We start from the raw sequence: 12799 nt of genomic DNA on the forward strand, positions 1-12799 counted from the left end.
AGTTATTCTCAGGTGAAGTGGGCACTTATTTTCCAAACAAAGCCTCTTTTACTGTTTATTTATTTTCAGATTAGATGGGAAAAAGTCTTCATTCTGACAAGCACTCCCTTTATGACCAAAGGTTAGTCAAGCTTAACTGAACCTTCTTTTTGACTAAGCCAACCTTGACTTACTACCCTACTCCTGGTTTGAGAAGCTCATTTTCAGAAATCCTGCTAAAATTGCTTAGTAAGAATCCACATATTCTTTACAACTTCTGAAAACTTAATTCCCCTTCCTTGATATTTAAGTCGTTAGCCTGCCTGTAGCCAGAATCCTGTTGGAAAAAAATCTCTCTTCTTTTGGTATTTTATCAAATTTCTCTCAGTAATTTTTTATCCACTGATCTATTCTTTCTATTGACTATAAATCCTGAGTTGTCTGTGTTCAGAGTTGTGATCAATTTTTGAATCCTATTAAAATGGCCATAACATCTACTGCAATAGTATTAAAGTCTTTCTTTCCAATTTTAAACAAATGTCAGAATTAATTTATTTGACAGTTGCCCAATAGGATGTTTGAGTATAAAACCAGTTTTCAGTTCCAAGAAAAATGATGTGGATAATATGCAGTTGTATCTGCAAGTGTATCTGAAAAATTATCTTCTTTTTCAAGTGGGGTGTGGGTGAAAGATTATGGAGCCAACATGTTCCTAAAATGCTGAGTCATAATTCAAACCATACAAATCAAAGAGGTAGAATGCTTGGACCCCAACATTTTTAACCTTGAGGATACTTTGATGCCCATGCTCAAAAGTATTGTGAAACTGGCGGGGTGCGGAGGCTCATGCCTGTAATCCCAGCACTTTGGGAGGCCAAGGTGGGTGGATTACTTGAGGTTGAGAGTTCGAGACCAGCCTGACCAACAATGGAGAAACTCTGTCTCTACTAAAAATACAAAGTTAGCCGGGCTTGGTGATACATGCCTGTAATCCTAGCTACTTGGGAGGCTAAGGCAAGAGAATCAGTTGAACCTGGTGGATGGAGGTTGTGGTGAGCTGAGATTGTGCCATTGCAGTCCAGCCTGGGCAACAGAGTGAGACTCTGTCTCAAAAAAAAAAGTATTTTTTTGTTGCTCCTATGTGTGAGCAAGAAATTTACTAAAATCACAACTGTCATTCAATGCCAAGTCAAAAATGTTTCTTTTCATTCCGATTAATATAGAAACAGAGATAAACTAGCTTTAAAGGCACTAACCAAAATTGAAAATGCTGATTAATTCCATTTAAAGCTTACATCTTTTCAGGAACTGTTTATTTTTGAACATGTGACATTGGAACACAATTTTGTAATTGGTTTGGTTGACTGAAGAAGTGACTTCTTGAATTGGGGTAGAAAAGCCAAGGTCTGTAAATTGAAGATAGACTGCAATATTGAAAGCAAATTTCAGATTCCTTTGCACACTTTAACTTGAAGGTTAACAGATATAATATATGTAGATAAACACATACAAACACATACAAATATATAAATATATCTATGTAATGTCCATTTATGAGTATGTCTTGTAAAAAAAAAAAGGTAAGTCAGAGATCATTTCCCTACTTATTCTTCTCAGGGGAGGTGAATACAAGCAGCCCACTTACTCAGCCCTGATTATTTCAATCAGCCAATTAGCTCAGCCCAGTGTATTCCAATTAGCCAATTAATTTGGTCTAGGTAATTCTGATCAGCCAATTAGCTCAGATCAGGTAAATCCAATCAGTCAGTTACCTCATTCTAGGTGATTTCAATCAGCCAATTAGGTCAGCACTTTTGATTTCAATCAGTCAATTAACTCAAATCAGGTCATTACAGTCAATTAACCAATCCCAGGAGATTAAAATCAGCCAATTAGTTTAGCCCAGGTGACTCCAGTCAGCCGATATTTGAGCCCAGATGATTTTAACTGGCCAATAAGCTCAGCCCAGCTGATTTCAATGTCAGTTAGCTCAGCCCAGGTGGATTCAATCAGCCAGTTCTCTAAATTTCAACTGTAGATTAATCAAGACTGGCCCCCAGTGGTGCATGAGAATAGCTCATGCATACACTGAGAAGGAAAGCAAGGTCCAGAAATGCTAACCTGCACAGAAAGTGTTACATGACTTTACTATCAGCTTATTTCCCAAACCTTGCCCCTGAAAGTGAAGCTTTGTCTATACAAAAAACATTCTATACCTATGTTCCATTCTGACATGCTACTGAGCCAGAGAAGAGAAATAATTCTACATCTGCACCCTTAGAATATGCTAAGAGACTGAAAAATGTCTTTGGAGGAACAATTTTTGTGTACATATTTACATAGAAATACTCATATAATCTTGTATATGTATCAATCTTTGTATATACATTCATACAGAACAAAGATGTAGAAGGTGGAAGAATTAATAGGTACTGGTACCAATAGTAATGCAAATAGAAACTAGGATCTCACACATGGATCAAGTCAATTGTTGAGACTACGACTCATCTATTTGGATCCAACACACAGGTGTTGACTCTCATACCTAGAACCCGGACCTGTGTGAGATTGTTAATCTCATTATTGGACCTTCCTGCAGGTGTGATTGTGATATATGCACCTTCACAGAACCTTCATGATTTGACACATCTGCCTGGGCCCAGCCCAGATGGAATTGTGACATATCACTGGACTCAGCCCCTAGGTGATATTACCCTATTCTTCTGCTTTAGCGCTGCTCACAGGGGAATTGTAACGTATCACTGGGCCTTATATCCAGGTGATGTGAATCTTCTCTCCTGCTTTGTCGCTGCCCACAGGGGGCATTTCAACATATAACTGAGCCCTACACCCAAATATGTGACTCCCTTGTCTGTGTCTGGCCCATATCAGCCATTGTGACATGTTGCTTGGTCTAACACCCAAGTTATATTACTCTTGTGCCCTGGCCCTGCCTACAGAGAGCATTGTGAGATATCTCTGTGTCCACCAGAGAGGTGATGTGACTCTCTTCTCTTCGCTGTTCCCTTCTCAAATGGGTGACTATGACATATCACTGGGCCCAGTGCCTAGCTTATGTGACTTTTCCTTTCTTTATTTTTTTTTCTTTTGAGACGGAGTCTTGCTGTGTCACCCACACTGGAGTGCAGTGGCGTGATCTTTGCTTACTGCAGCCTCTGCCTCAAAGGTTCAGGTGACTCTCCTGCCTCAGCCTCCTGAGTAGCTAGAATTACAGGTGCCTGCCACCACACCCAGCCCATTTTTGTATTTTTAGTAGAGACAGCGTTTTGCCATGTTGGCCAGGCTGGTCTTGAACTCCTGACCTCAGGTGATCTGCCCACCTTGACCTCCCAAAGTGTTGGGATTACAGGCCACCGTGTCCGGCCAACTTTTTCCTTCTTTACACATTCTGCCCACAAAGAAAAGTGTAACATATTGCTGCACTCAACACAAAGATTATGTTACTCTTTTTTGGTTCTGCTCTCAAAATGTATTGTGATGTATTCCTTGTCCTACCTCTATCGTGATGTGAGTCCCCTGCCTGGTCCCTGTCCACAAGGGGCAATGTGATATATCTCTGGGCCCATCAACCACTTGATGTGACTCTGCTCTCTTACCCGAGCATTGCCCAAAAAAGAGATTGGGGCCTATCTGCGAATCCAGAGCTTAGGTGATATGACCCTTCTCTCCTGCCTGGGCCATGCCTAAAACAGAGAGAGTGATGTATTGCTTAGTCCAGCATACATGTTGTGTGACACTTCTTCCTGACCTCTGCCCAAACAAGTAACAGTGACTAACTCAGGTTTTGTTACCTAAATGATGTGATTCTCTTTTTCTGGGGACCTGTCCACAGTGAAGGTTGTGACAAATTGCTTGGTCCAGCACCTATGTGATGTGACTCTACTCTCATGCCTGGGACCTGTCCACTGGGTGATTGTAACATACAGCTGAGCCCAGCTTCTAGATTATGTGACTCTCTCCTTTTTCCTGAGTTCTACCCACAGGGGGTACTGTGAGATATCTCTGGGTCCCTCACCTAAGTGATGTGGCTCTCTTGCCTGTACCCTCCCCTCAGCAGGTATGGTGACACATTGCTGGACCCAGCACCAAGGTGATGTAACTCTCCTCTACTACTTCGGCTGTGCCCAAAAAAGGATTGTATAGCTGGGCTCAACAAATGAGTGAAGTTACTATTGTCTCATGCCTCAGCTCTGTATACACTGTATATTGTGACATATTTCTGGGTCCAACACCTAAGTGATGTGACTCTCCCGCATGGGTCCTGCCCACAAAACTATTATAATATGTATTTTCATTCATCACCTAGGTGATGTAACTTTTCTTTCTGCCTGGGTCTTGCCAAAATAGAAAATTGTGATATATCGTTGGATCCAGAACCCAGGTGATGTGCCTCTCGTTTTTTTTGCCTGGGCCCTGCATAATTTGGGTATTGTGACATATCATTGGGCTCAACCCCTAGCAGGTGGAAGGCTTCAGTCTGGACCCTGCCCACAGAAGACCTTGTGACATGTCTCTGCATCCATCACATGACTCTCGTCTTCTGCCTGCATCATGCCCACAGGAAAGATTATAACATATCACTAGGTTAAGAAACCAACTAATGTGTTTTGACTGCCTGAGTCTTTCATACAGGGGGCATTTTGACATATCTCTGGCAACACCTACTATCTGATATTACTCCTCTTTTTTACCTGGGTTTTGCCCATGTAAAAGATTGTGACATATCTCTTGACCCAGCGCTTAGGTAATGTGACTCTGCTCTTCTGCCTGGGCCATGTCCACAGAAATGAGAGTGACTTATCACTAGGGCCAGCACACAAGTGATGTGATTCTTCTGCCTGGTCTCTGCCTAAAGAGGTCATTGTGACATGTCTCTGGGCCTATCATCATGGGGATTATGACATATCACTTTGCCCAGCATCTATGTGCTTTGACAGCCTTCTCTTTAATGGACCTGCCCACTAGGGTGATTTGTGTCATGGAGCAGAGCCCACCTTCTAGGTTATGGGACTTTATTCTTTTTTGTGAATACCCAAAAATGGAATATCTCTGACATTCTCACCAAGGTGACTCTCTTTTCCTGGGCCCTCTTCTTAGGGGCATTTGTGACATATTGCTATACCCAGAACCTAGGTAATGTGACTCTTTTTTACTGCTTGGGCTTTGCCCAAGAAGTGATTGAGATGTATTGCTGGGCCTAGCACCTAAGTAATGGTGACTCTCCTCTCCTTCCAAAATACTGCAGACATTGTGATATATTGCTGAGTCCAACACCTAGAAGGTGCAACTTTTCTGCAGAAGCACTGCCCAAAGGAGAATAATGACGTATCTTTTCATTCATCATCTAGATGATGTGACTCTTCTCTTCTGTCTGGGCCCTGCCAAAAAAAAAAAAAAAAAAAAAAAAGGTTATTGTAACATATCAATGGATTGAGCACCTAGGTAATGTAACTCTTCTCATTTCCCTGGGCCCTGCATATGTTGAATATCATGACCTAATGCTGGTCCCAACTTATACTGTATGAGAGACTCCTGCCTGGGCGATGACCACCAGAGGCCTTGTGACATATCTTTGCACCCATCACCTAATAGATGTGACTCTCCTCCTCTGCGTTCATGCTGCTTATAGGATAGATTGCTACATATTGTGGAACCCAGGAACCAGGTGATGTGTCTTTCATGCCTGGGTATTACCCAAAGGTAACAGTGTGACATATCATTGAGCCCTGAATCCAGGTGATGTGCTGCTGTTGTCTGTGCCCTGCTTTTAGTGTGGAATTGTAACATATCCCTGGCTGAGAACCCAGGTGATGTGTCTCTTTTTTCTGGTCCCTTCTTTCAGAAAAGTTTGTCACATATCTCTGGCCCAGAACTTAGGTGATGTGACTCTTCTGTTTGCTCCCTACACACAGGTAGGATTTTGACATATATATTGGCTCAGTGCACAGGTGCAATAATGACTCTAATATTTTGAACTGGCTAAGAGGACAAATACTGTCTGTCATAGCTAGGTGTAGAAAAATGGGTAAGATCCTGGGTTTCCTTTCTGTATGGAGGTTATAAAAGGTTACCACTCTCTTGCATATTGTATAAAGCCCTTGGGTGGTAGAGAGAGTGTCATCACAAGGCCCAGCGTGCAGATGAGATTGTGTTTCTTGTGTGCTCATCCTGACAACCATTAGGATTGTCACCCTCACACATGGATGAAGCCCACTGGTGAGGTACTTAATCTCACACATGGATGCAGTCCACAGTTAAAATTGTGACATTCATTTGTGAATTTCTGTCCAGAGTTGTGATGGTGACTCATTTCTAAACCCAGCTCTGGCAGGTGAGGACTCTCCTATCTGGACCCAGCCAATCAGAAAGATGTCGACTGTCATACCTGGGCTTAAAGCTACAGACACTATCATGAGTCCATAACAGCACAAAGGATTTAGAGGAAGTTGTGACTCCCATGCATACCATATAAAGCCCTTGGGTGATACAGAACATGTCTTAACATGGCCCTGAACAAAGGTAAGATTGCGACACTCTTACACACACACAGCAAACAGTAAAGATGATCATCCTTTCACAGCCCACCGTTGAGCTTCTGAATCTCATACCTGGAGACAGTCAAAAGTTGGAAAATTGACTCTCATGAGTGGATCTGGACCACAAGTTGACTGCTGTCTCTCAGATCAAAATCTAGCACACCTGTGAGACTGTGATTCTAATAAGGGAACACAGTACACAGAAAAAATTGAGGCTCTCATGAGTGGATTCAGTCCATTGTAGAGATTGTGGCTCATGTATATAGAAGCAACATACAGGAAGCATTGACTCTCATACCTAGAATTTGGACCTTTGCGGAATTTTTAATCTCATCCTTGGACCTTCTTGCAGGTGTGACATGTGCCTCTTCCCAGCACCCAAGTGATTTGACTCTCCTTATGTGGGCCCAGCCCGCAGAAGGGATTATGACATATCACTGAACCCAGTAGCTAGGTGATGTGACTCTACTCTTTCCTTGACAATGTCCACAGGGGCATTGTGACATACTGGTAGGCCTTGCCCCCCAGGTGATGTGAGTCTCATGTTCTGCCTTGGTGATGTCTACAGGGAGCATTGTGACATATCGCTGGACTCAACACCAAGGTGATGTCACTTTTTTGCCTTAGCTCTGCCTTCAAAAGGCACTATTACAAATTACTTGGACTATTACCAAGGTGAGTTGAGTTTCTTGCTTGGACCGTCCCCACAGTAGGCATTGTGACATATCACCTGGAAAATGTGACTCTTCACCTCTGCCTACACCCTGACCACAGAAAGAATTTTGACATATCACTGGATCCAGAAACCAGATGATGTGTTTCTTTTGCCAGGACCTGGGTCATAGAAAATATTGTGACTTATCTGTGGGTCTCTTACCTAGGTGATGTGACTCACTCTCTTGCCTGGGGCCTTCACTCAGAGGGTATTCTGACATATTGCTGGACCAAGCATTTAGGTGATGTGACTTTCTCAACATCTTGGACTCTGACCAATAAGGAATTTGTATGTGTTGATGTGTGCTGCATCCAGGTGATGTGACTCTCCTCTCCTGCCTGGGCCCTGCACATATTGTGTGTTGTGACATGTTGCATGTTATCACACCTAGGTGATGCTACTTTCTCGCATAAGTCCTGCTCACAGAGGCATTACGATATATTTTTTATGTCTATTTCCTACGTGATGTGTCTCTCCTCTTCTGCCGGTCTTGCCAAAAGTAGGGATTGTGACATATTACTGGACACAGATTCTAGGTAACATGACACTCCTCTTTTGTCTGGGCCCTGGATATTTAGGGTATTGTGACGTATTTTTGCACTAAACATCTAGAAAATAAAAGGCTCCTGCCTGGGCCTTGCCCACAGGAGGCCTGTGACATATCTCTACATCTATCACTTAGGAAATGTGACTCTCCTCTTTGGCCTGAACCCTGTGCACAGGGGAGATGGTGACACATCACTGAGCCTGCTCAGCAGGTGATGTAACTCTCTTTTCCTGCCTGGCCCCCACGTATATTGTGTATTGTGAAATACGGCTGGGTCCAACACCTAGGTGACGTGACTCTCCTGCATGGGTCCTGCCCACAAGGTTATTATGGTGTGTCTTTTGTTCATCACTAGGTATTTCAAATTTTGTCTTCTGCCTAGGCCATGCCAAAAAAAAAAAAAAAAAAGTACTGTGACACATCACTGGAGCCAGCAGTAGGTAATGTGCCTTTGCTGATTGGGTCTAGCCACAGAAGACATTGTGACATATCGTTAGGCCCAGCAACCAGGTGAAGACACTCTGCTGCCTTAGTCCTGCTTTCAGGAGGGGATTATACCATATCCCTGGCTGAAAACACAGGTACTGTGACTCTCTTGCTGGTCCCTACTCTCAGGAAAAATTATGACATAACCCTAGCCCAGCAACAACGTGATATGACTCTCCTGCCTGGTCACTGCCCTCAGAGACGGTTGCAAATATCTCTGGCACAGCACCCAGATGGTGTGATTCTCCTGCTCACTCCCTCCGTACCCAATTGTGGGACTGTCATATATATCTTAGTTCAGTTTACGGGTGTCACAATGACTCTCATAACTTGAGCCAGCCAATATGAAAGATACTATCTCTCTTAGCTGGGCTTAGGAAAATGGGTCAAATCTAGGTCTCATTTTTGTATGAAGGTCATAGAGAATTAACCACTGTCTCGCATTTCATAGAAAGTCCTTGGGTGATACAGAGAGTGTCAACACAGAGTCCAAGACACAGGTGAGGTTTTGTTTCTCATCATTTTCTCACTTGAACAAAGCCCATTATTGAGGTCCTGAATCTTATAGGTGGACACAGTCTAGAGTTGAGATCGTGACTGTCATACATAAACATGTAAGCACAGTTGGGATGATGACTCATTTTAAGGTCAGCTCATAGGAAGGTGAATATTCTTCATTCTGGACTCAGCTAATTGGAGAGATGTTGACTCTCATACTTGGGCTTAAGGCCACAGGTACAATCATGATTCATACCAGCACAAATGTCTCAGAGCAGATTGAGAATCTCATGCATCAGGTATAAAGCCCTAGGGTGATACATAGGTGAGATTGTGACACTTACCAAGTCGACAGAAAAGATTGTCATCTTCCCACATGAACACAGCCCATTGTTAAGGCTCTGGATTTCACAACCAAAAGCAGTCGAATGTTGGAAAATTGACTCTTATATGTGAATCTGGTTCACAGGTAGGTAGGTGATTCTAAGACCAATATTCAGCACACCTGTGAGGCTGTAACTTCACCCAGATAAAACAGCACACAGGAAAGATTGTGCCTCTCATGCACAGATCCAGTTTATTGCTGAGATGAACTCATGTACTTAGACCCAACATATATGAGGTGTTAACTCACATACTTAGAAACAGGACATGTGCTGGATTGTAAATATCATTTTATGACCTTCCTACAGGTGTAAATGTGATATATGCCTCTGGCCAGCACCTGAGTGATTTGACCTACAGTCTGGGACCAGCCCACATACAGGATTGTGACTTATTTTTGGACCCAGCACCTAGGTGATGTGACTCTATTATCCTGCCTTGGTGCTGCCCACAGGGCACATTGTTGGAACTCACTTCTCCTGCCTGGTTCCTGCTCACAGGGGGGATTGTGACCTGTGACTAACCCAGCACCTAGCTGATGTGACTCCTCTTCTTTTTATGTTCTTCCCTCAGGGGAGACTGTGATGTATCAGTGGGCCCGGAAGCCAGGTGATGTGTCTCTCCTTCATGTTCCTTGCTAACAGAGAACATTGTAATTTACTGCTGGGCTTGGCATCCAGGTGAGGTGACTTTGCTGCCCGTGTCCTGCTTTCAGGAGGGGATTGTAACATATCTCTGGCCCAGGTGAGATTGTGACACTCTTATGCACACAAAACTCATAGTAAAGATTTTCATTCTTGCCCATGAATTCAGTTTACTGCTTAGGTTCTGAATCTCACATTAGGAGGAAGTTAAAAGTTGGATAATTGACTCTCATACATGGATGTAATTCACAGGTGGGTTGGTGAATCTCAGACTATGATTCCATGAATAAGACACAGTCCACAGAAGGGATTGAAGTTCTCATGCACAAATTCAGTCCACTGTTAATATTGTGAATTTTGTACTTAGACCCAACATACAAGAGGTGTTTGCTCTCATAGCCAGAACAGGGACACGTGTAGGATCTTTAATCTTATCCTTGAACCTACCTGCAGCTCTGATTATCACATACACTTCTGCCAAGTACCTGAGTGAGAATGTCACAATACAGGCAAATACCCTAGGTGTAGGTCCATGAATGTCACATGGAATTGTGACATATATTCCTGCCCCTAGCACCTAGGGTGTATGTTTTTTATTCTTTTGTCTTGGCATTGCCCACATTGCATCTTGTGACATATTCCTAGGTCTAAAACCCAGGTGATGTGAGTCTCCTGCCTAGATTCTGCCAACAGGGGGAATTGTGACATATTTCTGGACCCATTATCTATTTGATGTTATTCTCCTCTCTTACTTGGTATTTGCCAACAGGTGACATTGTGACATATCTCTGGGCCCACCTAGGTAATGTGACTCTTCTTTTCGTCCTGGGCTCTGATCACAGAAGGGAGGGTAACTTGTCCCTGGATGCAGCCCACAGGAGATGTGATTGTTCTTGCTGGTTCCTGTCCATAAAGACAAGAGATACACACATTGTGATGTAGCTCTGCGACCATAAACTAGATTATGTGACTCTCCTTTATTTCCAGAGACCTGTCCACAGTGCGAGTTGTGACATATCACTTGGCACAGCATCTGTGTTATGTGACTCTCCTCTCATGCCTGGGCCCTGCTCACTGAGGTTGTAACTGCAGCTGGCCCCAGCCCCTAGGTTATTTTTCTCTTCTCTTCATCCTGAGGCTTACCCACAGAAGGCATGTTTACATATTTTTGGAACCCTCCCCAGATGATGTAACTCTTCTTCCTGGGCTCTTTTTTCAGGGTGTATTGTGCCATATTTTTGGGTCCAGCAGCAAGGATTACCTCTACTGCTTGGGCTTTGCCCTAAAAGAGATTGCAATTTATTGCTGGGTACAGCACCTAGGTGATGTGACTGTTCTCTCCTTTCTGGGCTCTGCATATATTCTGTATTGCAAAATATGCAGCACCTATGTGGTGTGACTCTTCTCTCATGTTTGAACTCTTTTCACTGGAGTGATTGCGACATATAGGTCAGCCCACCTATTAGGTTATGCAACTTCCCTCTTCATTCTGATCTTTACCCACACAGAAAATTGTGACATATTTCTAGGCCTCTCACCTAGATGATGTTACCGTTTTACATGGGCCCTCCTCTCAGGGGTCAGGTATTGCTGGACCTAAAGCAGGTGGTGTAACTCTCCTTGACTGCTTAGCCTTTGTTCAAGGAAAAATTGTAATGTTTCAATGGATTCAAGACCTAAATGGTGTGACTATCATCTCTTGCCTGAGGTATTGTGACATATGGCTGGGTCCAACACCTAGGTGATGTGACTCTCTTGCATGGGCCCTGCCAACAGAAGGCATTATGACATATCTCTGGGCACACCAATTATTTGATGTGACTCTGCTGTTTTACCTGGACTTTGCCCATAGAAGAGATAGTGACATATCTCTGGGCCAAGCAGCTAGGTGTTGTGACTCTTCTCTTTTGCTTGTGTCAGGCCCACAGAAGGGATAATGAATTACCACTAGGCCCAGCACACAAGCAATGTCATTTCTCTGCCTGGTTATTGTCCACAAGGGCCACTGCAACATATCTCTGGGCCCAAGACCTGACCTAGGTGATGTGATTCTCGTTTTCTTTCTTGGACCTGTCCACAGTGGAAATTGTGACATATTGCCTGGTGCAGCACCTACATAATATTACTCTCCACTTTTGTCTGAGCCCTGCTCATGGGTGTGATTGTGGCAGATAAGTGAGCACTGACTCTATGTTATATGAGGCCTCTCTTTTTTTCTAGCCCTACCTACCAGAGACATTGCTACATATTTCTTGTCCCCTCACCAAGGTCATGTGACACTTCTGGCTAGGCCTTTCTCTCAGGAAGTATTGTAGGAAATTTTTGTACCCAGAACCTAAGTAATGTGACTCTTCTCTACTTCTTGGGCTCTGCTCAAGGAGGCATTGTGTGTATCCCTGGATGCAGCACCTAGGGGATGTTACTCTCCTCTCCTGCCTTTGCCCAACATACATTGTGTATTGTAATAAATGGCTGGACTCAACAAGTAGGTGATGCGACTCTTCTGCATGAGCCCTGAAGACAGGGGTATTATATGATACAATTTATTCATCACCTAGGAGATGTGACACATTTTTGTTGCCTGGGACCTGCCAAATAAGAAGATTGTGACATATCACTTGACCCAGCATCTAGGTGAGGTGATTTTTTTTTTTTTTTTTTTTGCCTGGTCCCCACAAGTTTTGGGTTTTGTGACATATTGCTGGGCCCAATACCTAGAAAATGGAAGGCTCCGCCTGGGGCCTGTCCACAGTGGATCTGGTGACATATCTCTGCATTAATCACCTAAGAGATGTGGCTGTCTTCTTCTCCCTGAACCCTGCTTACAGGGAAGATTGTGACATATTGCTGGCATCAGCAAACAGACGATGTGTCTCTCGTAATTGGGCCTTGCCCACAGAAAGCATTTTGACATATTGCTGGGCTTATTACTGAGGTGAGGTGACTCTGCAGCCTGCACCCTGCAGGGGTTGTAACGTATTCCTGGCTG

At 43.6% G+C, this 12799-nt stretch overlaps 1 long non-coding RNA gene across 2 annotated transcripts; it reads right to left on the minus strand.

The window, feature by feature from the left end:
• Positions 1-1262: 1262 nt before the first annotated feature.
• LOC134809096 (uncharacterized) lies at positions 1263-10556 on the minus strand. 2 transcript variants are annotated; one of them, XR_010153786.1, is made up of 3 exons: positions 6835-10542; positions 6609-6715; positions 1263-5378 (listed from the first exon to the last, which is right to left on the minus strand). It is a non-coding gene; the product is annotated as an uncharacterized LOC134809096 (long non-coding RNA). The 2 variants fall into 2 exon arrangements; XR_010153785.1 differs by lacking the exon at positions 6609-6715 and having other exon boundaries at positions 6835-10556.
• Positions 10557-12799: the final 2243 nt, after the last annotated feature.

Source organism: Pan troglodytes, chromosome 20 (genome assembly GCF_028858775.2).
Source record: "Pan troglodytes isolate AG18354 chromosome 20, NHGRI_mPanTro3-v2.0_pri, whole genome shotgun sequence".
Lineage (NCBI taxonomy): Eukaryota > Metazoa > Chordata > Mammalia > Primates > Hominidae > Pan > Pan troglodytes.